At 39.8% G+C, this 13803-nt stretch overlaps 1 protein-coding gene across 1 annotated transcript in view; it reads right to left on the bottom strand.

Annotated features, from left to right (window-relative positions):
- The window catches only part of KCNB2 (potassium voltage-gated channel subfamily B member 2), a 401287-nt gene that overhangs the window by 311030 nt on the left and 76454 nt on the right, over window positions 1-13803 (bottom strand). The window lies entirely within an intron of this gene.

Genomic DNA, 13803 nt, shown 5'->3' with positions numbered 1-13803 from the left:
AAAGACGGCTAAGAGGAGACTTAATAGCTGTCTACAAATATCTGAAGGGATGTCACAGTGTAGAGGGATTGTCCTTATTCTCATTTGCACATGGAAGTACAGGAAGCAATGGGATGAAACTAAATGGGAGAAGATACAGATTAGATATTAGAAAAAACTTTTTGACAGTGAGGGTGATCAATGAGTGGAACAGGCGGCCACGAGAGGTGGTGAGTTCTCCTTCAATGGACATCTTCAAACAGAGGCTGGACAGACATCTGTATGAGATGGTTTAGTGAATCCTGCATTGAGCAGGGGGTTGGACACGATGACTCTGAAGGTCCCTTCCAACTCTAACATTCTATGAGTCTATGAATTAGGTGCTGCAAGGGTCTAAACAATTCTGATAATCCAGGAGTTGATTTCAGCTCACATTTCTTGAGTATTGGTACCGTACCACCCCTTGTCTTCAGGTATGGCAACATGTAATCTGCCATTCAGTGGGCAAGAAAATGTCCATCTTTATCTGCTTCTAAATAATACTTTATCCATAAAACATGTGACAAATACAAATTACATAAACTTTCACTTAGAACACAATTTCTTAAAATTTTTTCTAAATGAATGTGCTGCCAACAACTGACATGGGTGAAAACATGAATAATGAATTCCAGAAAGTGGCCACAGGAAAACATAATTGTGCAGCTACACTCTCTAAACTGTTAAACATAAGTAAAAAAAAGCCAAGCAATTATCACTGGTTCCTGTGCAAATCCTTTTCTAGTAAGTCATTTGTAAGAAAAAGCTAAATAGCTAATGGGAATGGGAGTGTAAATGGCTAAACATTTTCAATGGTATTTATAAGAAAGAAGCAAACCTCTCCGGAGCTGAGCGCTGACAATAAACATACGGCAAAAATCCAAATCTAGAACTCATTGTACCCATTATGTCTAACTAAAATAGAAGGATATAGCATGCCCCATGGTATATTGGTCTAAGGGGGAACGTTTCTCCTTGTGGAAAGTGCCAAACCTGCGTAAAGAGACTTATAGGCCATGCAATGCTCCTCTAGGAAATTAAATATGCAAATATGCTCTTCAGAGAGGAAGAAGACCAAAACTTTAGTGCCATCTAATGAGGGTAGCAATCCTACAAGTCAATACTGAATATTATACCACGTCTCCTATAAGACTCCTTACGCCGGCTTTGGCACTCTCAACAAGAAGAAAGATTCCCCCGAGAGGTAAATAGACCCTATTTAAGGGATGCAATAAAACATGACTTTTATTAATTTTAATTAAAAGGTAGTCTATATTTAAAATGACTAATATTTCTAGCTGAATAGAGAAGGCTTCGAATATTAGGAATCCTGTTAGACATTGGAATAATACAGGTTTACTTTAGTACTTTTTTAAATATAGACCACCTTTTAATTAAAATTAATAAAAGTAATATTTTATTGCATCCCTTTAATAGGGTCTATTTACCCCTCGGGGTAATTTGTTGGTAAGAATTTTGTATCCCTAAAGGGCTGTTCACACTTTGGTAATTTGTTGGTACATTCCCCCTTAAACCCCAGTCAGAAGCCTCAGCCAAATCAGACCTCTTGCTTTGTACTGACGAGGGGCAAACACCCTGAAACACATGGCTGCATATGGAGTGTCTGGTTTGGCTTTTATCCTAAGTCAAGTGGCAAGGCTCGTTATAGGGTCATTATTAACTTTTTGAATTGCTATATCCAATAGGTGGCACTCGAGTTCTAGTCGTTTTCTTCTCTGAAGAGGATATTTCCATGGTACATTGTAACACTAAAATCAATTGGTGTTCAAAATTCAGGGCCCTCCTAGATTCAGAGATTGCTCTCTGGAACCTGTACTACAGAAACCTACAACATATTGGGTGCCGGGGAACAATAGGTTGAACTTGATGGACTTATGTCTACTTTTAACCTTAAAAAGTAGAAAACTATGTGAAGGGAAATGTTGTACGTGAACTGCAGCACATAGCTAGCAATGGGGCGCTTCATTGTACAAATTGTGGAGAAGTTGGACCCCTCATGATCAGTAAAGGATTTTATATTCTTGCAATAAGTCATCAATAAAACCCTTTACGTGTCAAATATAAAAAAATATGATAATTCTGCAAAGGATTTTTAAAATTATGAAAATAAGAAATATGTCTTTGATACTGACAGTGGATTCTATGCTAATTGATTATGATGATGATAAGGCACGCATTGAATGTGGCCATATTAGCACAATGTGAACACGATCTACATTGGAAATGCCACCATTTGGCCACAGGTAGGTAATGCTTTAACCCCTTTATGATCATATAATTTAAATTTACATCATATGGGCACATGGGTTGAATGGAGCATCAGGGCAAATGGGGTCTGCATGGCGGCCATGTTAGCCCTCCTATAAAGCTCTGCCTTTAGCTGTATACTGTATTTACTACAGTACTATATTATTAATCATATGATCACAGGTTCAAGTAGCATAAGGAGACAAAAAAAGGAAAAAAAAACATTTTTTGTTCTTTTTTTTAATAAAATAAATATACAGTAAAAGTTTAAATAAACCGTTTCCCAGTTAATAAATAAAAAATATATATATATTTTGTAATCTCATTTCCATAAATATTTGATATAACAAAATCTAAAATAGTTTCAATCTTATAATAAACAGCAAAAAGAATAAAAATAATCAAAACGCCAAAAATGCAGTTTTTTGGGTGCCGCACTTTCCTAAAAAGCGATTAAAATGTTGTATGTAACCCAAAATTATAACAATAAAAATATCAGTTCCGTACGCAGTGGTCATGTGCTGTAGTCAAAGCGTCACTTCTGCAGCCCTGCCCAAAAGATAGATAGGCAGTGCTAAGCGGCAGGGGCTTTAATGGGTACGTACTATGTAGTGCTTATTTTGTTAATTTCAGGCACTATCTACACATGAACTATTTTTTTTTTTTTAAACAAACAAGCTTTTTAATGCAACTACAAAATATTAAGCCTTGACAAGGTTATAACACATATTGTATATAACACATATACAAACCATACATAATGTAACTTTTCTGTAAATGTTTATTATAGAGTGACTAAATTCTAAAGAAACAGTAGGTGATATTAATTTTCTCTACTGTGATTCGCTAACAGAACATATCGGAAAGTACAACATGTGTTTTGCAGAACAGAACATTTAACTGATTGCACTAAACATATTCACCACTAGGTGGCATTTTGTATCATCAACAATTGTTTGCACCATATTACATATTATATGGTTACATTTTGCCCAAACAGCAAAACTTGTGGTTACAAAAGGTATTACAAGTAAAATCTATCAGCGCTTTCACAATAAAACGTGATTATCACGATGCTGGATCCTAAATTGCTAGAATAAAATGGTAAATGCTGGATTTTCTAACACTAACGACTTAATGTAAAAGTTTTATAATATACCTGGAGTGTCTTCTTATTGTGTTCAAACAATCCCGAAGCTTTTAAAAGTTAAATGCTGCTTTCCCTATTCTATCTGCAACCGGAAAAAGATAGCGGAGCACAGCGTGCGCAAATGTGATGAGATTATTTTCTTGGGAAGTGCAAAATGAAAACCTGAAACAGCAGACCTGACCTACTGAATATCTTTATAGTGGAACATTTGTAATAACGTTTTTATTCTTAATTTCATAGACCATAAAGCAGAAATGCTGGTGGGAAATGACATAAGACGACGAACACAAAAGGATTGTGGAGTAAAATAATTATTACACACAAGGTCTTCCTAGTGGACCTGGTATTAAATCTATATTTCTGCATCCACATATTCATTGTGATACTGTGCGCCCGATACTCCTGCTGCTTAAGATCTGAGATCCTTGGTGCACAATTCTGTTTCTAGGACAATATTCACACCTCCTTGTGAGTGTTAACATCTGAAAGGAATGGACCAATTATTTTCTCAAGTTGCTTCCATGTTTTTTCTCATCTGTTTTTTCACTGAGGCAGGTAGACTGTCTGCACTTTTTTTTAATCCATTGACTCTTAATAATGCATCAGTTAAAAACGGAAGAATCTCAGATGGAAAACTGAAGTACAAAGTCTGCCATCAGTGTGTCACTTGTTTTACACGGATACCCATAGAGTTTAATGGCCTTCAAAATGGAATAGAATAGGACTTGCTCTGATCGGAGACATGGATCCTGTTTTAAATCTTATGTGTGTATGAATCAATAAAACTGTATGGGTCCGAGAAAAAAACGGACAGCACTATTAAGTGTCACACAGATGTGTGAATGTAGCCTAAAGGAAGATTTCTGCAGAATAATCAGACTAGACTCATAAATCTAGGGAATGGGGGCTGACAAGCAATTAAAGGGAACCCATCATGTGAAAAAACGCAATTAACCTGCAGATAAGAGGATAATCTGCAGGTTAACAGCATTCTGAAGCCACACTGAAAGCCCAGTTGCAGGGAAGAAATTAACTTTATTTCTCCTGGCAGCCTTCGGCTTTCAGTCATAGAGGCGCGGCCATAATCACAGTTCGGTACACAGTGATCGGTGCCTGTAACCGCACCCACAACACTGACTGAAAGCTGGTTCTGTACTGATGCACTGTGGAGCCGGCAGTCAGTCAGTGCCGGGAGCGTGATTTCAACTGCCGCTCACTATGTACGGAGCGGTGACTAAAGCCTCGTCGGCCGCACCTCTATGACTGTTAAATAATAAAGTTTATTTCCTCCCAGTAGCTGGACTTTCGGTGCGGCGGCCACACAGCTTCAGAGCACTATCAACCTGCAGTTTAGCCCCATATTTGCAGGTTAATAACGTTTTTTCACATAACAGGTTCCTTTTAAATTCTAAGCGTATTAACTTTGGAGAAAATGATTCATTTATTGATCATTCATTCTGCACTGTTCTTAAGGGATTGTTCCACCGGAAAGGCGATAACTTGCTGGTCGCTGGGATTGGTACAATGAATCCCGAGAACAAGGGTCTAAAATGTGTCATTGGGATGGAGGTGGTCTACATGCGTTTCATTGGTGCATATTCCTTGTCTGTCAGAGATAGCCATCAGCAAGTTATCACCTATCCTGCAACTAAGTAACAACTTGCTCAGGTGGAAACAACAAAAAATCAAATCAGAACCTAAAACTGCTCTTAAGGTCTATATATATATATAGTATGGAATACTCCATAGGAAAAGTAAAACTTGATTTGCTTTCTGGTGCTGCTTTACACCACCCTACTGCTAACCAATCACTAGTGCCCTGATCCTACTTTCATGAATATATTTTCTACTTGCTTGCTTGCTATCATTGCAGCTCTTGTGCAGATTACATCCTTTGTGTTCACAGCTGCTACACAGACCTATGCGTCTCCTTAGTTACAGACTACAAATAAACCCTGTGTAGTCTGACACACTACCATTAGACACACTGCCATCTGTCCCCTCCTTACTGCTGACACATATTTGGTATCGAGAAGAACATATTGTATTTGAAACATTGGAAACCTGCACACAGAAATAATAGTAAAGAGCTAAAATGCAGCCACCAATTGTACAGTGTGAAAGCGACGCCTTGCATGGTGCCAAGTCAGGTAGGAACAAACAATCGGAAATCTATAATGATCTTGTAAGTATGTCAGGGTCTTTTGGTACATGTCCTTAAAAAGGTAAATCTAAAATGTAAAGACACAGTCTTGAGTTTAGCTGCCAAGTGCGGCTGCCAAATTGACTCTTATGTCAAAACGATGGCATTATAATGAACAGTCTCAAAGTAATAAGCGGCTTATTGTAACAATTGACACAAAAGAGCAACTAAAACTCTCCTGCAATATAAGTACAGACCAAAAGTTTGGACACACCTTCTCATTTAAAGATTTTTCTGTATTTTCATGACTTTGAAAATTATACATTCACACTGAAGGCATCAAAACTATGAATTAACACATGTGGAATTATATACTTAACAAAAAAGTGTGAAACAACTGAAAATATGTCTTATATTCTAGGTTCTTCAAAGTAGCCACCTTTTGCTTTGATGACTGCTTTGCATACTCTTGGCATTCTCTTGATGAACTTCAAGAGGTAGTCACCGGAAATGGTCTTCCAACAATCTTGAAGGAGTTCCCAGAGATGCTTAGCACTTGTTGGCCCTTTTGCCTTCACTCTGCAGTCCAGCTCACCCCAAACCATCTTGATTGGGTTCAGGTCTGGTGACTGTGGAGGCCAGGTCATCTGGCGTAGCACACCATCACTCTCCTCAAGAAGAAGCTGACGGATTATCACCCATGTTTTGGATAAGGTTTTCATTAGATTGGTCAATGTCTTAGTTTTCTCCATTACCGTTTCATCAGTTTTTCTTGCAAGCAAATAAAAAAAATGATGGAGGTTTCTCAAGCTTCTCCTAGCAAACAGTCAGGTAAAGTCAGACAGCACACAGGTGGCATCCGAGTACTCTCTGATCTTTTTCACGGACCCATAGGCTTGCTTTGGCGAGTTTGATCCATGACTCAGATCAAAATTACATGGATCAAAATCAGACATGTTTCCATACTTTGGTGCAGATCACTTGATCTGCAAAAATACACAGACATATGAACAGCTCTATAGACTGTAACCGGTACGAGTTTTATCTGTGAAACGGATGGATGGAACTCTTACGTGAAAAACTGACTTCTGAATGAGGCCTTTATTGTTAATAAATATGTACACTTTCCATATTCTGTATGTTATTATATTTTAAATAAAGCTGTAATCACTGACTAATGACCACCCACTGGACCTTTAGGCCTAGAACTAGCAGGAATGTCAATGAATAAAATTCAAGTAACCCTAAATATCTCACCACAAATCAATCTGCTAAGCTTCTCTTGCTCTATTACATGGTTCCCAGGATTTCCAAGATGACAGACTCCCTTTAATTAGAACATATACCTGTATATCAACCTTCTGGGCTCGATGACATAGGGAAAATCTATATTTTTGTACCCTGTTAGCCAGTAGATAGAAAAATATTTAGATTTGAGAGTCCTCAGTGGTTGATACCTTTTAATGGCTAACTGAAAAGATGGTAATAAATTGCAAGCTTTCGAGACTACTCAGGTCTCTTCATCAGGCATGGTAAGCCTGATACTATGCCTGATGAAGAGACCTGAGTAGTCTCGAAAGCTTGCAATTTATTACCATCTTTTCAGTTAGCCATTAAAAGGTATCAACCACTGAGGACTCTCAAATCTAAATATTTGGGCTTGATGAAAAATTTGGACTAGATTCCGCATCCACCAAATACCGATCAAGATCCTAGAGTCTAGGGATCATGCAAGTCTGTTTGCATAGTATATCGACAGGCAAAATGCAAACACCAACCAACACACAATCCCTTTGCAAATGTTCTCTGGATATGGTCTACATAAAGGCAGGGGGCCAACAGGCCAGAAATTCCTGAACGGTCCCTATAAGTCTATAAGTCGGAGCACTGTCCCTGATTCTCTTGGCAATTCGAGGAACTTGTGCAGATTATTGTGATAGAGATTCTCATGATTTTACAGATCACAGTAAATACTGATAATGTGCTCATATCAGTATTCTGAGCCAGAGACACACATGATTTATAATGATTTATAATCTTAATTGTTTATTATAGTTTTTCTTTGTCTGCAAAAGAATGTTGTTGGTCCGTGATTGTGGAATAAGTTGTCAAGTAAAATAAAAATCATGTTGGAAACCCTTTATAATAGGGCAAGTCAAAGGCTAACATGGGAAACAACTGACATGAAATTGTAATTAGTTTTTTCGTGATAAATAATTAATAAGAATAAATATGTAAGTAATTGCTGAGGCACTAATCCTTGCTGTGTTATTAATTATTACTCATGGGTTACGGGACAATGAACAAGAATATTACTAAATCATTTTAATTGCAACTACTAAAGCCTGACCTGTATGTATATTTTACACAGGCAACCATTTCTTAATGAAAATCAAGGGAAGTATAGAATTAAATAAATTAGATGTGTTACTACCTGTTGTGAAACTCCCTGCATGCCTAGATAGATAGATAAATACATAGATTAGTGTCCCCATCAAAGAAAGGTACACCTTGTTGTGGTGGGTGGGCACACATGAACTCATCAATTTGTGTGCTAAGTACCTAAATTTTATAAGTATAGTCTATACAGCAAGGGCCATAATTGGTGTTCATGCTACCCTAGGCACTTTAAGTGGTCACGCCCCTTACTGGTAAGTCAGTCTAAAGGAGGTCATAACCCTTAGACAGCAGCCATCAGACTGCGGACCCTACAGAAACCACAGGCAGTAACACTATTAAGCATTTAAAGAGTGGCTTAACTTTGGATATATCTTACATATTTTATGCTCTTTAATTCTGATAAGATTGGTGCAGACCTGGGACCTTCCAACCACTCAAAAGACTTCTTAGAAATGTGCTGATCAGAAAAAGACAGGAGCGCAAATACAGTGGAGAATGGATGCAGTAGAAAGTTATAACCGCAAATGCTGTATCCTAAATAAGCCCTATGCTGAGCCCCTGGATAAATAGTTGCTCCTCACTTTGCACCCTGCACAAAAAATGACTCCACATTGTTCTTTTTAGGACACATTGCCTCCATATTGTCTTCTCCTATAAAATATTCCCTCCACACCAACCCCTGTTATATACTATGACTGCCACACTGTCTGCCCTTGTGAACTACAACTACTACACTGTCCACACTTAGGAATTATTACAACCACGCCTTCCTCCCTTATGATGTATGACCTACACACTGCCCACCACCCCACGTTGAACCCTTTCTATACTGGTCTCCCTCTTCACACTGCTCCCCCATGTTGCTCTCTCTCCACATGGTCCAAACCATGCTGCCCCCACTCCATACTAAGCCCCCTCTTTACACTGTTTCCTCTATATATTGTGCACAAGGACCAAAGAAAAAAATGCTGGCACTACCACCTTACCCAGTTACTAGGAAAAAATAGGATTATACAAAATATATCAAAATTATAATAGCCATGTCTGATGCTGCTCAGCTTGATACTTGTAAAAGATCATGAAAATTCAGAAGAGAGCAACAGAAGTGGCACTCACCCCTGGCTATTTCAGTAAAATGCACTTTATTTCAGTCACAAGATTGCAGACAGACATCAGCGAAATGAGATGAGCAATGAGCTCATTTCAGTAAAGTGCATTTTACTGAAATTTGCAGTAGTGAGTACCATTTCTCTTGCACTCCTCTGAATTTTAATGACCTTTTATATGTATATTGTTTCCCCCAAGATGCCTCCTCTTCATACTGAGTCCCCTCTTTATACTGAGCCTAGGCACCAGCCCTCTGGTGCATTGTGGTAAATACGGCCCTATATATGGCAGTTATGCAGTTCACATTTTATATACTCAATGTTTGCATATATTTTGGTGCACAAACTATAACTACAATATTTGATATATATATTTATTACAGTTACTGTAGCTTGATTATGCCCACATTAGCTTTATTCTGTTAGGAGGTGCTGGTCAGATTTGTTTTTTTGTAGTATACTGTTGGAGGTGGTGATTGCCTTCTTATTTGGCTGAGTTCCTCACATCAATCTAAAATGGTTTTTAATTAGAGCTGGATCCTAGTGGCCCTTTAAATTTGTAGGCTTTGGACAATAGAGAATCTTCTAATAGAGAGGTAAAAATTCAAGGGGAGGAGAAGGGGTGTGGTTGGTAAAAGAGTGGGGATATAAACAGTTGTGACGGGGTGGAGGCCTCTTAAGACACATGTAGGCACCATTGTGTAAAGATCCTGCCCACCCGCCCTCTTAACTTTGATTATGGTTAAGCTATGGCACTTAATATGAATAGGCTGGGTTGGCTTGGGTCATGTCGGCAGGCGGTAGGGAAGGGGTTCTTGGAGTTGGTGACAAAAATTTAAGTGCGGGGGGGGGGGGGGGGTTGTACATCATGTAGATGGTAACCTCCTATTGGTTTTGGAATTTTGGTAATTGCCTGGCAGATTTTGGGGCTCTTCAGGGTTGGGTTCCTGGGAGACTGCGGTATGGAAATATTTTTCCGGCAATAGAGATGCTCCCAAGCCTGTGGTTGTGCCTGGGGGTAATACTGGTTGGTTATTATATATTTGTTTCCGCCAAGTTTCTGGAGCTCCAATAACCTCCTTACCACAAGTTATTTATTATCTATTATGGTTTGTTATAAGACCGATTTGGCCAATTTAATCCAAAAATTGGTAGTGTGTCTGTTTATTTGAGGTAATCCAGAAAAAGAGGGGGATGGGGAAGGTGGAAAGAGTAATGGGTAATTTAAAGTGGGTAGCCTCTACAATACTGCAGTCAAGGTACATATTGTCATGGCTGGTGGGCTCCCATGTATTGGCCAATTTGTGCACTAAGTATCTCAATTTTATAAGTTTAGTCTATATGGCAGTAGTGCAGTCCAAAATTCCTATACTCAGTATTTGCATATATCTTGGCACACAGACTGTGCTGCTACATTCTTTGGTAGATCGATAGATAGCTATAAAAGCAGCAAATACCAAATGAACATTCTTTACACAGAAGTGAACAACTTTAATGCGCTTACTCTAATTGGCCATCCATGAACTTTGTATTGTATGAGGTACACTACCAAATAGTGTAACACACCATAGCTGTATATGTGTACTAGTGTTATAGATTTAAGTAGCCAAAGGGGGTGCAGATGTAGCAACCATACTGAACCCTGGTGCCATAGGGGGTCCCTCAGTCACATATTAAGACGCTATCATTATACAACACATTGTACATTGTTAGTGGATAGAGGTGAGATAATACATTTGAGTAGAATTGAATTCTACTCGTAAATTACAAAAATCCCAATTCACTAAGATGAGGATTATTTGTCATTCGATTCTGAACGGATTCAGCAAAATGGTGCCATTTTCCTGAACCATAAAAGGCCACCAAAATGTTAAAAAAAAATCTTTATACTCACCTCTCTGGCTCCTCTGTGTCAGCTTTCCATCTTCAGATCGCCTGCACTTGCACTGAAACGCCCAGGTCTCTCATGCCTGCCTGGGACTTCCAGCTTTGATGAGGGCCAAGGAGGGTTCTGCGTAAGCATGAAAGGTCAGTTTCATGATTTTACCCTCCAGGGATCCATCAAAGCCGAAAGTCCTGGTCCAAGATGAGAGGCCCAGGGATTTCAGCTATAGTGGTGGCGATCTGAAGATGCAGCAAGGACCAGATGGGTGATGGTGAGGAGTGGAGAGTCTGAAGAGGTGAGCTGTAAAGTGAGTCCCAATGAAAAATCAATAACAGGGTTGTCATTTACAATACTGGTATCTTTTTATATTGTACTGGGGCCAATGGACCCTCTCAGGCACCAATAGCTGGTGTGATTGCTGCCTTTTCACCCTATAGCTACACTACTGTAATAAATGGAAACATATGTGGCATTCGTGTCTATAGCGCCACAAAATTGCTGCATGTGTAATATAATTCATATGTATTGCCAGCAATGGTGAGGGATAAGTTCTCTGCTGTTTTCATTGACTACATATATTGTTACTCGATCCCTTACTGGAAGATATTGCACTTCTGCCAAATCAGGAATTTGTGCACAATCTCTTAGAGGGGAGGAGGTGCTTAGTTGTAGTTTGTAGTGTGTGAGGGAGAAGCAGGATCATGAAGTTCACTGTGCAAGAGAGAGAAGCCTGCTCTCTGCATGTTTAAGCTGCACAAGGCAGGGTCCAGACCCTAGAGCACAGAGACTTCCAGAGTCTATGCTAAACTGTGAGCCTGCTCGGTCTTCATATAACGAGCAGTGAAGTGTTTTCTCAGGCGCTCAGCAACCGCATGGAGTCACAGAGATACTGCTGCAAGCGAAAGTGAGTGTTCTGACCGGATTCATGTTGCCTGTTCGCTGGAAGGGATCACAGATCCAGTAACTGTTTACCTTGGACCCCTAACAGAGGTAAAATTAGCAGCAGGAAGGCTACACAACCTTACAGCAGAGAAACTGAACCCTCACCATGCAGGCCGGTCCAAACCCCTGTATGTGAACTGTACAGAAGCTGTTGGAGCTGTGTCTGGATTCCAGTAAAATGTACAAACTGGTTATCACCCTGTCTCAAGCTGATTATTTCCTGCTGCGCCATTCCTGCTCCATCTCCTCTGGGAGCCAGCCCTGGTTAGGAAGGGTTAATCATCTGGCACTTCTCATCGCCACCAAACTCCCAGGGGCCCTCATCAGTGCCTGCCCGGCCATACCATGCCGAACATCCCAACAGGCGTCACAAACCTTTTTATTATTTTATTAACTCCCCCACAATTGATAAAGACTGGCGTGTGCCCCCGGTCGGACCATAACAGCACTTGGACCGCTGTGCACTAGTACCGTACCGTGACTGCAGCGGCCCTGCCGGGGCGGCACACGTAGATGAATAGATACTATGTACTTGTCCTTTTCCATCCACCAGAGGACACCTTAAGAACGCCATGTGACATTTGGGAGTATATCACCGTCACTCGGGTGCTGCTGTGACTGCTATGTGCTGTACCGAGCTATTTATGGAGCGCTAACTTATGATTACATAAGGACTCAATAGACGTTGTGTAATCAATATGTATGTGGAGGATGCACAGGAACACATCATGTTCTCAAAATAGGCCACTTGTTTATAGGTGAGGACGAAGAGCGCAGTAAATCTTGAGTTGCCAATTTACAACCACACATTCCCAGATCAGAGACATTCATATCTCCCTACACAAGCCATCATTTCCTCTCATTGCTCTTTATATCAGAAATAACAACCATAGCTGAATGTCAAACTACAATATTCCAGGGTTTTATATCACTCCGTCTCATCATTCCATGGATACAAACGACCTTGCCATAAAGTAATTCTAACAGCACGGACTCTATAGATTTCCCTCAGGCCGCCATGTCCCAGAGGCACACTTGTATAACTAGCAGAAAGTAGTTAAACCTCGGACTGCCACAGGGACTTATTCCTGAGAAAAGGTTAGAGTCATGTTGGAAATAGCTACAACCTTCTATCAGCATTTAATGGTAAACCATTGCCTTAGGTGATTGTGTTCCACCACTGTACTATGGACAAAGGAATCAATGATTGTTTCCACGTCAAGTTAATAAAATGAAATCTTTCTCCTTTTGAAGAATCTACAGTGCTACATTTTGTATGCCTTTCTGTTGTAAGACCATGGCAATTACAAGGGTAGAAAATAATTAAGGATGTTTTCCACCCCAGGGCAAACTTTCAGGGCAAATACTAAGGACAGGTGCAAACGACCGTGTATTCTCTCATCCGAGAGAATTGTCTGATTAAACTCTGATCAGAGTGTAAGTATAGTGTGATCCGACTCTCGGATGAGGAGAAGATGGAGAAACAAAATGTCTCCATCTTCTCCATTCTGTCAGTCTGTGCAAATCGGACTGCACTCCGTCATCTGAGTGCAGTCCGATGGTTTCCATGGACTCATTGACTTGCATGGCTGAGTGCGATCCGATATACAGATGGAAATCATCCATGCTGCTATTTTTTTCCTCGGACAGACTCGGTAAGAGGAAAAAAATCAGACATGTCCACAGCCTCATAGCATAACATTGGTCTGGGTGCGAGTTGAAGTTTTGTCTGATCGCACTTGGACCGAAAATACAGTCATCTGTACCTGCCCTACCAGTAATGTACAAATGGGGTTGAGCGGATCGCTTCAAATTCAAATTCTCTAGCTTTTCTGAATTTCTCGAAAAAGTAAATTCAATAAACTTGCAATACTGAAAAGCCAGGAATTGC

This window comes from Phyllobates terribilis, unplaced genomic scaffold (assembly GCF_046119375.1).
Source record: "Phyllobates terribilis strain yellow unplaced genomic scaffold, ASM4611937v1 Scaffold_4__5_contigs__length_816908805, whole genome shotgun sequence".
Taxonomy (NCBI): domain Eukaryota; kingdom Metazoa; phylum Chordata; class Amphibia; order Anura; family Dendrobatidae; genus Phyllobates; species Phyllobates terribilis.
The sequence above is the reverse complement of the archived record's forward strand: the minus strand, read 5'-3'. Positions and strand labels throughout refer to the sequence as shown.